This window comes from Netta rufina, assembly GCF_964035555.1.
Source record: "Netta rufina genome assembly, chromosome: 2".
Classification (NCBI taxonomy): Eukaryota; Metazoa; Chordata; class Aves; order Anseriformes; family Anatidae; genus Netta; species Netta rufina.
In genome coordinates, this window is record NC_140124.1 from 44,530,094 (window position 1) to 44,544,798 (window position 14,705).

Consider the following 14,705-nt stretch of genomic DNA (forward strand, 5'->3'; position numbering starts at 1 on the left):
ATTTATTTTTATTGTTGACTTGTTAATGTTCCGGTATTTCATCTGCTTTCAGCACTCATAGGGCTTTTGAGTATAACTTCTCAGATATGGGAATGAAACAGGCTTGGTCACTGGTATTTTTTGTTAAAAGCTGCTTCACTATTTTAATAATAATCTTCTTAATGTTCTCAGCATTTTGATATGTTTACACATGTTTATTTTAAATATGTTCCTAATTTATCTGATTTCATGCTTGAAGGAAGTTGTTAAAAGATCAGTTTGTCTTCATCCCTAATTAATTTCAGATGTTCTTCATTTGCTGAACAGAAACAGTTGAGGTTTTCCAAGTCAGTTTCCTGTTTGAAACTGAAATTTGAAGGCCAGAAGTACTTTATTTTATATGAATTGTATTCTGCTTCTCCTTTCCTGAGCAGAGGTCTTAACTCTTTGCTGTCACTATCAGGCAAGGTGTTGGTCTTTGCTGTTCCTACCACTAAAAGGCGTCGTACTGATGCTCTGCCTCAGGCTCTCACAGACTTGACTGCATGAAGAAAATTCGTCCTTTCCCTTTGACATGCCCATCTGTTTGCACTGCAGAACCTCTTGTTTGTTCTTGGATGATAAAAATATCACAAACACATCTGGATCTTTCACTTGCATTTTGAGCAGCTGCTCTGTAGCAGAGAAAGCTCGGAAGTATCTGGTGACTTGTGCAATGGGCAGTGCTGCTCTTGAGTAATGCACACAAGTTGCAACAGGGGAGATTTCAGTGAAACACCAGGATTTTGGGGGGGGGGGAGGGCAGGCACTGGGACAGGACCAGAGAGGTTGTGGAACCTCTGTCCTGGGAAATACTGAGAAACTGAGTGGGCAGGGCCTTGAACAACCTGTTTGAGTGGCCGTGTTCTGAGCAGGGAGCTGATCTCTTGCACCATAAATTGCTGTGTGATCGTATGACTCAGGCTGTTGTTCCACTGGGCTTGTGTGTAGCTAGATGACCTAGTCATATTCCTCTGATACAGATCAGAGGTGTTTGCCTATGCTTGTGACAAGCTGGCTGTAATGTGATACTGCATTTTTTTCAGCACTTACACTGGCTCTGTGTACGGAGAGAAAGAAGTAATAATTTTCCAGCATAAAGCCTACTGTTACAAAGTTAACCAGCCAGATTTTTTTATTTTTTTTTAACAAATGGAAACTGCCAGAGGTCTTATGCAGTTTAGATGTTTGTAAATAAATTTGCAGCAAATCATTATTATTTTTTTTAATGATACCATGAGCCGCAAAGCTGGATTTATTGTGTCATCAAACTTGGGCCTCAGAGGAAAAAGCGATTAAACCATGCAATTCTCCTAATGATTCTTTGAGGATGGTTATTACATGACATCTCCTTAGTTTATGGAGAGTATCATCCTGGGGATTTATGTATTACTGACCCCTACTGTGCAACCCATTAGCACTTTCTGCCATATGAGTAATAAGTGTCTAGTAACATTTATAGTAAATGGAAAAATATATTAAGAAGAGGGGTATAACAGTGATAGCTTTATTATAATCTGAGCAATCATCATTTTGTAGCTTCTCTTAGCAAAAGTTCATCTTTAGTACAGCAGTTCTGCAATGGCTGGAGGTAGCCTGAGATCTCTTGATTTTAGTGCAGTCTGGATCCTGCAACATCAATGTCCTACAAGCCTGGATGTTTGGTCATTTAGAGTACACAGCACGTAAATGAGGCCAGCCCTCTTGATCACTTTGGCATGTGACTCAGCATTTGCAACGGCAAGTGCACTGAAGTGAACATCCCAAAAAAGGAACTGAAATGTAGGCAAGTATTAAAAAAAAAAAATAATAAGGTTTGAGTCAACTTGCTAGACTTAATAGCAGAATGCAATTGACTTCCTTTTTTACACTGGATTAAATGTTTTTTTGAACAAGAATACACCTTTCAGTGGCTGTAGCTTCAGTGTTTCTGTGTGGTTCTGCTGAAGAAACTGCTGTCACTTTTTGTATAGGACACACTCAAAGGAAAGCAGTAGTAGAATTTGGTTTTCTTCTCATTCAGTCTCATTTCCAGTCAGACCTGGAAAACAAAGTACCCAGCTACTCACAGGAAAGTCTGCCAGCTGCAGTTGTCATAAAGCAGAGGTTAGTTTGAGATGAGTGGTCAGAAAGCTTTATTAAGTCTTTATACCTCTGCTTCCATGAACCCCAAATCATGGCAAGCTTTTTCAACTGCGGTAAAGCTGGAGGAAGTGGAAGGAGCTTGAAGAAGTCCTTGCATCATCCTGTGAGACGTGATAACTGAAGGAATGCATGTGACTGTTGTGGTGCTGAATAAAGTGTCCGTACTCACCCCCACCCCTTCAGCCTTTGCAAGCCTATGTAAGCTCACCAGAGGCACAACGTGCTAAGGACAGCTCTGCCTGGAACCCTCACCTGAAGAACTCTTCTTAGGGAGGCAAGTTAATCAGGGTTAATAGTCTCAAAAGGGCTTGGAAAAAAACCCATCGTGCACTGAATTGTGCTCACCTTGCACAAACAAGCTACTTTGCCATCGCTGTAATGAAAGTATTGATCGTTCTTTGATTTGAGTTGTCTTCAATCAGTGGGGGCTGCTGAGACTGAATTAATTGTCTGCAGAAAACCTTCCTAAGCTGAGCTGGCTGCTGATCCAGCAAATATAATCTGTAAATTACTTCATGCTACCACCCTGTTCTGAGCAATACTTAGAAATAATTATCTAAACAGCGGGAATAAGAAAGCCTGATTTTGTGTGTGTGTGTGTGTTTAAGATTTGGTGTGCTGTGATGACATTATCTGATGTTTAATAAAGAGTGAACTCTGGTTAAAGCTTTTCCTGCAGTCAGGGAATCCTAAAGTCTCTCTCTTCTGTGGGATACTCCAATGTCTTCTACTGGAATTGAACAGCATATATTAAGAGAATGTTAATGTGCTATTCTCAGTAAGGACATGATCCTTATGGCTATTTTCATCAAATTTACAGAAATATAACGTGTTTGTGTCTTCTGTCATTCCGTGACTTTTACTGTTCTGTCAAATTTGGTTGATATTGGCCAGTGTGTTTGAAGACAGGCTAAGACTAGACAGAAATCCACACATATATTGGGCATACAATACATGGGTATTGTATGCATGGGTAAGCTTTGTTTCCTTAGGAATATGGGCAGCTGAGACAAATTCACTTGAACTTTGAAGTAGTGATTCATCTGAAAGCTAAAACACTATTTCTGTGCATCTTTCATGCATCTGAATGTTCCTGGGGTTCCAAAGACACGATGTTTAAGCAGTTAATACAACATTAGCCCCATGGTTGAATGTGCATCATTCCTATGAAACAAAGTGCTATAAATTCGGGACCTGAAAATCTAGCATCTGTAAGCATAAGCAGTGAGTTGTAAAACATACAGCCTGGGTTGCGTGAGAAGGAACTGGTATATGGAACTGAAAGGTCACGTGTAGGCCTAACTGGTGTTCCTGGGCTTTGTTTGCTCGTTTGTTTTATGTTGTTTTTAGTTTCTGGAAGAGTTTTGTGAAAGACCTGTGTTTGAAGAAGAAATCAGTGGTGAGAACCAGTATGTGGCAGAGGAAAAAGGTAAGATTATGTCTAAGGTTATAGGAGGCAAAACAAGTTTTCTGAGTCTTATAGGCCAGGAGCGATATACAATTAAATGAGTTGCTCACCTAAAACGTAAAATTTTGGGAATGAAAGCCTGTAGCTTCCAAAACTAGACTAACAGTACAGGCAGACAGAAGGGCAACATCTAATTGTGTACAATATTAGCAATACACTCAGGATATTCTGGGCAGCAGAATTTTATACTGGAAAGATGTGTGTGAAGATATGGCTATTGAAAATAGGTAAGTCTTTGTTTATGGATTTTTACCTTCCATAGTGTAGCAATAATGATTTTTTTGCTGGTTATGCTTGTTATTATTAGGAAACATTGCGAGCTATTTTGAACATTTGGGAGCAAATATTTACCATTTATACATTCTGCAAAAAGATCTGACTCTGGGGTGCAGTTGATTCAGGATATGAGTGTGTTTGCACTCCATATTTGTAATATGAGTTCGTTTATTAGAGCAAAGGCAGATGGTGAGTCTTTACCATGGGGAGGCACACAGAGGCATTGCTTGCAAAAATAAAAGCTATTAGCCAGGTAAAATGTTTCATTAGAGAACTGTTTTTCATTCCTTCTTCCCAAGCTGATGTGCACCATTCATTGTGTTTGCACTGGAGAGAAAATACTGCTGCTGTGAAATTGGGGAAGACAAGGGCATGAAGAAAAGCCTGTGTGATTTTTCCAAAAGACAAGTAATTTTGTGTACCTCTACTTAATAATAATCCTAGGTTATGAACATTTACCCTCTTTTCCAGCAACTCTCAAAGCTCATCTTAGGAAAATTTTGATTGATTTTGAAGGTCCTATCAACTCCAGTTCACATTTGCAACATCTGTAGCATCCACTGAAACACGCAACTGGAATAACTGAGGGTACTCATAGGAAAATTCAGAGAGCAAACAAGCCACAGCCTGCCCATTGCCTGGGCTCCACTGAGTATTTGTCTACAGTCAGCTTCTCTGGACCCCTACTCCCTCTAGTAGACCTTAAATACCTGAAAAGGTGCTCTTCAGTGAGGTAATATCTTCACACGTATGGGATTGTTATACATCTGACATTTAAAGATTTTGATGATACTTTTCATTCATTATCCTTCTTTATTTTTTTTTCCCTAGATTTGGCTTCAAGCTTTTATATGAAAGGTGATACTTAACTGGAATATTTTATCATCAAAAGGAAGCCTTTTAAACATACCAGACCTGTTGCTGTTATACTAAAACCCTAGCGTTCAAAGGAGAGAGGAAAGGCATGTGGTTGGGAGGAAAAGAGGGTTGTTTTCTGCATGAATACAATAAATGCTCTATTCCACTTGTTTTATTAGTGAAACCAACTTCATAGGAATGTAAAATACCATGAAGAAGCCACAAAACCACTACAACTATCCCTTTCTGAACTACCTTCAGAAACATTGTTTTGAAACTCTTAGCAGTGACCAGCTGGCTTCAGTATCTAAACACTCAATTTGCCTTCTGGACTGCTCTGTCATATTCATTAGGATCTGACCCCAGGGAACATGAAATTTGTCACCTTTTGTCTGGAAAAATGTGAATTACTAGTTGTAAGCTGAACATGAAGATGTTCTAGTGTCTCGACCTGTTACAGTAGCATACCTCCAGCAACCATCAGGATCTTCTTGATCTTGTCTGAGACACAATGGCCAAGAGAATGCCTATTAAAAATAAATGTAAAACTCAGAAGAGAGAAGAACCTTCTTTAAAGTAAACTGAAACAATCAAGCTGCTGCAGAGCCAGAGTGTATTTTAGAACTACTGAAAAATCTTCCTCTTCCAAACAGCCTTTCCTCTATACACAAATATTAGCCTTTCCTTTTACTTGAGGGACCCTTCCAAGCCACTAAGTAAAGGGTTAAAAACAAACAAACAAACCACAAAACCTTAAAAAGAAAAGAAAATATCACAAGCAGACTTTACAACAGAAATTACATATATTCCTTAAAACAGAGTAATGTTCTCAAAGGCTCACTGAAGACAGGGTGAGCTTCTTAATTAATACTGAGAGTTATTAGCTTGATTTCATAATGCATGCTTTGTACTTCATCTATACAAACTTATGTGAGATCTCTGACTAATTTGGCCAGGATCAGTGAGAGAGAATGACTGCTAGTTACAACAGATCTTGAGATTTGTGAGTACTTTTTTAAAAAGAAAGGTGTCTTGTGAATGACTGAATATTTATTTCTGCAATTTCACCGACAAACTGAAGGAACAAGACTTCTTTGTCTGTGCTAGCAGCAATGTGATTTATTCACATGCCAGGGCTGCCTATCTGTTGGCAGTAAATGCAATGTCAGGCAGCATTATTTAGTACTGCAATAAAAGTCCAAAGATTAATATCTTAAAAAAAAAAAAAAGTAGTAACTTTCAAAAATTTAATGAAAAAGAGCTAGAATGTGTCTGGCAAGCTTGAAAAGCTTGCAAGTGAAACTGTAGCTGCAACAGTGGCATTACTCATGTTTACGTACCAAATAAAGCTGAAGATGTGCAGCGCCAGACTTTGCTCCAGGGGCACTCAAATAAATGGTTTTGCAGCACAGGTAGCAGCCATATAACTGTCTGTTACTGTGATGATACAGTTTTCTTTCATAAAGTCTTGTGGCTGGTTGGAAATCTGCTGCTGTTGACTACATTCATAAATATGAATGAATTGTGAGTCTCACTGTAAAATTCCCTTTTGTGGCTTGCCTTGACATTTCCTGGAGCCTTTAACATTGTATATCCTTAGTTTAGCTATGCTTTTATTGCCATTGATTTTTATGGTGAATGTGTTGAATATTACAGGAGGTAGAAAGAAATATAAAGTGTTGAAAAATTGGATTGTACAGGGCTACAGAAGAGTCCCTGGAACTGGAATGAATGGAGCCCAAATATTAAGTTTAACACATGGCTTCTTCCAAAGAAGAGTCTTGTGAACAGGAAAGAAATTCTTCACTATTAGGGTGAGAGAAGCTGTGGATGCCCCATCCCTAGAAATGTTAGCCCCATCCCTAGCCACACTGGACGGGGCTTCAAGCAACCTGGTCTAGTGGGAGGTGTTGCTGCCCATAGCAGGGGTTTGGAATGAGGTGATCTTCAAGATCCCTTCCAACCCAACCCATTCATGATCCTATGAATCGGAAAGATGAGCACAGACGACTCTGATGTTTGTTTCATTGATCACTAAGCTTTGCCTCTCGCTTCTTGCCCTGTAGGGAGGAGAGAATGATCTTGAAGTGAAAAAATGGTGCATAGGAAACCAGTAGCTGTTTTTGTCTCGGTTCTGTCTTCCTATTTTTCCTACTACTACATCAACTTTTTCAGAGTCTAGAGCTTGAAGAGGTAACCCTACAAAGCTACACAGAAAATAAAAGGGTTGGGTAAAAGGGCAATACTAGAAAGTACCTCTCCAGATTGAAAATTGACATATTTTGTTCTTCACCTGAACTCTCCTGGTCTTCCCAGTCTGCTCCCGGTCAGAACTACAGCAATTCCAACCTTACTGTGTCTGCAGGGAGGATAGAGAGCTGGTGATCCCTGTGCTTAGAAGCCTGATGGATTTAGAGCTTTAAACCCATTTATATTTGATAGTTTTAGAGCAACATGTCTTGCACTGCTCTTTGAAGTGCAGGCACAGAAGGAACATAGGTTTTAAAAAAGAATCTGACCTAGGAAAGGAAGGAAAGTTTGCCTGTCAATACTGGCTAGCAAAGTATACAGCTGGTATGATGTGTATGTTTTGAGTAAGGGTAACATTAGGTATTGTTTGCAATTCAGTGGAAAAGGAATTCTTGTACCACCAGTAAAATAGCTTCCTTCTCTGCAAGCTGTCTCTGTTTTGTTAAGACCTGGTCAGAAGCTGTCTTATATTTTGTGCCTAAATGTGGAGATGTTATCACGAAGTTACTTATTTGTGCAAAAATTGGATTTTTTTCCCCTTCATACCCTGCTACGTTAAATAGACTAAAAAGGGTGGAGGGAAGGTGTTTGGAATTTTGTTCACAAGGTGGCAGCAGCTGCTAACCACAGAGCTGCCTTCCTTCTAACCTCAGCCTGAGCTGCTGTCTTAACTTTTAACACGGTGGTAGGAGGAGCTGGTAATGGTTATCTATAGACAAGACAGCTACAGTCTTTTCTTTTATGCTATTAAGTCCTTTTTTTGTTTACTATAATAGCTCTTGGATCTTGGAGAAGGGCCACAACAGGTATTTAAAGAAAATATAGTTGTATTGCAGAGGTATTTGTTATTTAGACAATGTTGTTGGAATAATGTGAAGGAGACAGAGGTGAAATACCATTAACTGGTAACGGCAGCTGGGATCCTCTACCCCTGAGGTAATAATTGGTTGCATTGATGACTTGCAGGTTGTTTCTGTGTAATGGGATTCCCCCTAAACTGGTACCCTAGAAACTGCAGTAATTTAAGACACGGTTTTCAAAGCTTAGAAATGCACATTTCCTTAATACACTATTTTCTTAGCCCCTCAAAAATACTAGACCAAACTCTGTTTATATGAATGATTCCCATTTTCTTCCTGCTTCTTTTGTTTCATAGGTGAGCTGCTCTCTGGTTGAGCAGCATCAGAACTGCATAAGATGCACGTGACCAGAGAGGCTGTATCTTTTTCATTAATTACAGCGTTGAACTCAGCTGTAGTTTAGTTTGCCATTTTGCATTTTTTTCTACTGTAGTAATCCCCATTTTGTCTCCAGCATGCCCTCCTCGCTTAAAGGGAAAGAGGAAAAATAGAACAAAATTGCATTTACCTCTTGCTGGCTTTATATCTCATTTCAAACACTGTGTGTTTAGTATGCTGCCTGGTAACTGATTACTAATAAGCCACGATGTAAAACTGCCTCAATCACATTTAATGCAGCAGTAATTCTTCTGGATATTTAGTATTTGAATTATTGTAAATGCTAATCATCTGTCACTGCAAAAACCTATCTGTTTAAGAAAAAAAAAATAAAAAATGAAGGCAGCTTGTCTGTGTGCCTGTCTTTCATTTGCTTTTCTCTTTGTTTAGGACTAACCTATCTTTGCTTTTTGCACAAGTGAGTGGGATGAGCGGTACCTTGGACTGCGATGTTCCTGTTGGCAGGTTGGTCTTTGTCACTGCCTGCAGCTCAGAGGAGCCATGGCCAACCCACGTGGGCTAAGGATGAGCCTGGAAGCCTTCTTTCCACAGGGCTTGCACCAAGCCAGATACTTAGAGCCAGCAGCTGTACAGCCTGCAAGAGGAGTACTAAAGCTGTCATCTGCCCTTTGTTCAACAGGTTTGACCATCTTGGCACATACTCATTGAGTCTGCATCCAAAACACAGCTCGGGACAACACCATAACCCCAGCCTTCTAGCTACAGACCCCTCCAGCCCTCCCTAGCACCGGGCAGGGTGGTGGGATGACTGACAATTTGTATCCCAGATGTCCTTTTCTGACAATCGGTGCCTTGCTCGGCTCCCAGCCTCATGGCTCCATTCCTAGCGTGAAACCGGGAACAAAAGCCTTCTGCAGGCCTACAGAGTGGTTGCTCCCTCCTCTCTTCACAGGAGCTGAATGGAGGCACGACTGCTCCGTGTTGGAACTAATCGCTGGTCACAGCTGCCTCTGAAATGGGGCTGGGGCATTGTACCCCTGAGAAGCCGCGGCACAAGCGACTGGAACGGGACGCTGTGCGGTGCAGCAGCTCGCGTTGTTCCAGGCTAAGCAATTAGGGCTTATCCGCCGAATAAATAAATAACTGTGGCCAGGCTTCTTGGCCGTGTACGGCTTGTAGAGCAGATGGTACCCGGAGTATAATGGACTAGGAATATGTTCTGAGTGGGGGAAATGTCACAGTTGAAAATGCCACCACTGCTGGCCTTCTCTGGAAAAGCAGAGGCCTTTTATGCAGGCAGTGGGTACCAGGAAAAGCAAAGACACTCACGAGGTACTTTTATTTATTTATTTATTTTTTCTGGCAATAGGATGTTCTAAATCAGTTGACGTGTCCCAGAATTTTGAGGCACGCTTCACCCTCCATAATAGGAACCAAATAAAGATACAAGGAAGGGAGATTTGTGGCTTCAGTATGGGAACACGAAATGAAGATGGAAAGTGAGGAACCAGTTTTTCCAACTGGGGGAGTTAACATAGGCCCTGATGAATTGCCATATGCTGATTGGGATCTCAGATGAAGCAATCAGACAAAGATTACTGGAGAACACACAACTGACCAGTTATGTAGATCAATTGTACTTTGCAAAGTGGAGAAGAACACCCAGAGCAGTTTATGAAATTTATGGAGGCTGAACAAGCCTACAATACTGTGGATGTAGTAGAGAATGAAAACTAAAGTACCACAAGTACAGAGATCTCATGCAGAAGGGCATGCCGGATCTCAAAGCTGGGTTCTCAAGGAACAAAATTTGGCAATGCACAGGCTGGTGAACATTGTGGGCTGAGACAATGCAGCTCTGAAAGAAGGATACGAGAACACCTGTGGGTTGTATTGTTTGCTGGTGCCAGCAGTGTGTGCAGCACGAATCGAAGAATGGTGAGCTTCAGGAAGGAAGGAAAAGTGGATAATGCTGCAGCCAAAGCTGTATAGACTAATCTCCCTAAAGCAAATAGCACATGTTAGCAGTGAGGTTACCAACATAATATCGGAAACAGGAGTATCAACATAAAACAGTGTTGATAAGTCTGAAGAGAAATGGATAAGTCCTAAGTGACAATGGTAAGATGTGAAGTGAACATCTTGATAAACTGTTGAGACTATGACAGTTTGCTGGGGGGTGGGATGGGGATGGAGCAGGGCAGTAATAGTTATGGGAGTGTGGGACTTACCTAGATGTTGACCTCCTCATGTGGAGGTCCTCTATGCTCACTAGAGAGATGGGGAGAAAAACCAAAGTGATAAAAGAACATGGGAATGTGTTCACAGATCAGAAATATCTGTAACACTGCACCAAGCAGAGCCAGTCTGTCACTGAATTTACACCCTTAGAAAACATCTCCTTACCCTAGAGCTGATGTCTGGGGAGGAACAGGCAGATTCATTATGCTTGGGAATCACAAAATCAATCTGTTCTAACAGAACAGATACCCACTTGCTCATTATTGTGGGAGAAGGCAGAACCCCAAATCATCCACTTCATACATGAACCCCAAAGAATTTAATAAGAATTTAAATGGGAACATTTTTCTGTGCCCTATAAGAAAAATGTTTGAAGATGTCAAATATTTCTTTACTTTGTTGCACCAGCAGAGTTCTGTAAGACACACCTAGCCTAAAAACAGTGCCTGTGTGTATTTAAACCTCCTGCATTCCTGGGGCATTGCTTTCTCAGGTCATAGCACAGACTGCACGAGGCACACTGCCGTGCCTGCTTGGCTCAGAGTGATTTCTGAACCAGGAAACTGAGCCCATAAGTACATCACCTTCTATCCAGCCCTTTTTCCTCCTTTTCCATAATGTCCTTCTTTCTAATTCTCCTTCCTTCCAGTAGCATGACATGCCTGACTTCATTCTTTCCTTCAGCCATATAAGCTATCAGATAACTAGCATTTACTATTTGTATGTGCTAAACATTTCCTTCCTCCTCTGGTTTTATTGTCTTTAGACTACAATTGTTTGGGGGCAGGTTTGAGTTCCTGTATGTAAGTGGTACTTAAAACAGTGGAATGCAAATTTGGGCTGACTTTACTGTGATTTAGTCACCCCTGTTCTTCCTCATAATTTGTGAAAAACAGGCTCTATTGGTATGTGTTGTGGCAAAAGTGCTGCCTCCGTTGGTCCAAATTCCAGCTGTTCCTCGTTTGCAAAGGGGATGTGCTGGAGGAAATTGCTTTACACCCAAAATGGGGTTAATTACTCATTATATCCTTATTCAATTTCTTTTTGAATTTTCTTTTAATTACTCCTTTTTCTATTAAGCACAAGCGAAATATTGACAATCCAGTTTGTTATTTTTTTTTTTTTTTATATATGGGCAGTAACAGCCTTCTCTGGCCCGTTGTTGCTCTGACTAGTGCACCACTCTTGGTGTGCAGACTAGATGCGACTAGACACCACTCTTCATGTGCAGATACACAGCCTGTGTTGTCCAACCTCTTCCTTTCACCTCTGTGTTCCTATCTCAGCAAACTCTTAGGCTACTAAAGACCCTATATTGCACTAATTGATCTGTGAGCCTGCATATAACACAACCTGGTTTGCAAGACAAAAAAAAAAAACAACACACCTCATTCTTTATAATTTCATGTTCTAAATTTTTTCATCCAAGAGCTGCTTGTGGACATCTGTGCAAAGATAGCGTGGTTCTCTGTAGAGTCAAGGCCAGTGCCTATTTCCCAGTTCTGGGTCATGTTCCCTTCTGAAACTAAGGGTGAGAGGAAGAGAGATCTGCCTCCTCACTAGGATGATCTTCATCTGGGAGGGAAAAGAGAGGAGAAGCCTGTCTGAACGAGTGGCTCCTGTGTATCTGAGAAGAGGCACACAAGCTGAAGGGCTTCTGCTTTGGTTCCAAACAACAAAAGTTGTGAGATCTTGTGACCACCAGAAAAGTGGGGTAGAGCTAGTGATTGTCTGGAGAGTTGCTTCAGGTCAGGGTCCCTACTACAACATGAATATGGACATAAGTCAACACGCAGTGCAAGACAACTTCAGCACTACTGCTGGCTGTGCTGTTTACTCTTGACTAACTTAAAGCTGGCTAAGGTTCCTTGATTTAAAAACTGCTGGGCTTTTTCATTTTATTTTAATAGTAACATTTCACCAAACTGTGCCATGTGTAATGTCTGACTTTGGTCCTCATAGTATTTGAAGGTATCCTAGATACACTGCACATAAAATATATCCTGGGTACTGCAGATGAGAATGTGCACATTAGTGTTTGCAGGATAGGGATCTAAGTCAGTAGGTGTGTTAGAAACACCTAGAAGAGAGATCTGCTCATCTGAGAAACCACACGGGACTGCAGACTCAAAAACAAATTGCGTGGCAGATAAAAGCAGAGTCCTTTGAACTTCTTTCGGACTTTTTATTGCTTGTCAGTCTACATGTGAAACAGTGATGAGACATTTTTGCTACATATTTGACGGAAAAGTCATTTTAAAACGAACATTTTGTTTCTTTCTCTGCATTTACTTTTCCCCTACAGGGCATCCAGGTGTTTCTTTGCAGTCTCTGTGCACGCTCATATTGCAATCTCCCACTCCAGTGCTGGAGGCGGGGATGGCAGCAGCAGAGGCGGCGTGGCTCTCGGTCAGGCTGTGGCAAGCACAGGAGCAGGCGCCTGGCAGCTCACATATTTCTCCTCCACCTCTGCTTCAAAATGGCAGTGGGACGGCTGTAGCCAACAGCCCTCCCATCAGACCGTGTGGATTTGTGAAAACACAAATTTAAAAAGCTTGGTGGAAAAGTATGAGTTAGTATTTCAGTGTGCTGACTAAATCATTTCAATGCAAAGACTTCTTACAGTTGTAAGAATAACCGTCCTTCAAGGAGCTTAAAAAAACCCCTTCCTCTTTCTGTTCTACTTTTTTTCCAAGTGGTTTCTCGCTGTAAACTATAAAGCACAGCTTTCTCAGAGAAAGTGTTACTATTTTTCTACCAAATAGAAGAATCCACGTTCTTTGTTGTGAAATCACACTGTAAATATGTAACTCCCGAAGGCTTAAAGTTTATCTCTTGCATGAGAAAACAAATATACGTCAGGAGTCCAAATGTCAAAGTTTTCTCTATGTACATTTATCTTTAAAGCTTCAGGTTAGAATTGTGGAAGAGCAGGAGGTTACGGACTAATAACAGTCCTAAGGAGAATTCTGAGCTCTGAATTTTGTATTCATCTCCAATGTCGAAGTTCCTAAAGGTTTGCTTATTTTCAAGCCACTTATTTACTTTGTTGTGGTCAAATTATCATAAAACCAGGAAACATTTTAACTACACATCTGTTATCAAGAATGGTTCCATCAAAACCTGTTCATAGTGATTTTAAAAATCAGATCCTCTAAGTGAAGTCAGTGTTATGTGTTCTCATCAGGATAAAAAGCAGCACTCTTTTTTGAAGAGGAATCGATTTGACTATGCACGCCTGGATACCAATTAGGAACAAATTCTCACTGTAAAAGCACAAGGAAGAGTGGGTGGGAGGCTGTGCATCCCTTTAGAAGGGAATTGAAATAAAATCATTTCTACAGTCATGTTAGTCTCACCACATGAATCACAGAATGCACAATGCCTTGAACACAGGCTTTTGGGTGTGGGGAAGATGCTCCTAAAAACAACCCATAATCAATGAAAGGACGCTGTGCTGCTCTGCACCAGCTATGATATACTGCTAATTGTTAATGCAATGCATTTCTTGTAGAGGAAGGAGCAATATGTGTCTTGAGCATCCTCTGTTATGTTGCTTTTATCCCCAGCCTTGTGTGGCAGGGGTGGACAAGAGGCCATAGCGTTATGGTTCAGCTCAGGTGAGCAAGCAAGCCATGGTGTGAGTGGCTCTGCAGCAATTGTTCGTGGGTAGACACCTGTCCCTGGGCAAATACATGGGGATTTGAGCTAACTTTGCCTTCTTGTAGCTGTCTGCATCTGTAGGAAAGGGGTCGTACTATACTATGTCTTGCTTTTTGCATGTAGGCAAGTCATGACTAAACCCCTTGCTTCTGTACCGTAACATTGTCCCTGCTGCTGCTGAAGCTATGAGCAATTCCTCCTGCTTTTGTAAGTGACCCAAAGGAGGTTATTCTGTGCCCTCACCCCCTGTGTCCCTTCTGGCCTGTCCCCATCACTGCCATGTTGGTCTTGCTCTTCAGCTGGAGAAGGAGCACAGCTCCCTTCCACTCAGGGGAGCTCTGCTGACATATGTGAGTGGCGGATACAATCCATTATAGTTAGTGTTCCCAGGGGGGCGATCCACATCCAGATGCTATTGCTGCAGGCAGGGGACACGAAGCCACGGTTTTGTCCTTAATCCGCATCTCTGTGATGCTATGGTGGGGTAAAAAGGTGAAGAAGCATCTTGCCTACTCTCGCTTCTCCTGGTATTTACTCATGGAAGTGACAAGCTGTCATTTTCTAGTTTGTGTGAAAAGTGACACCTA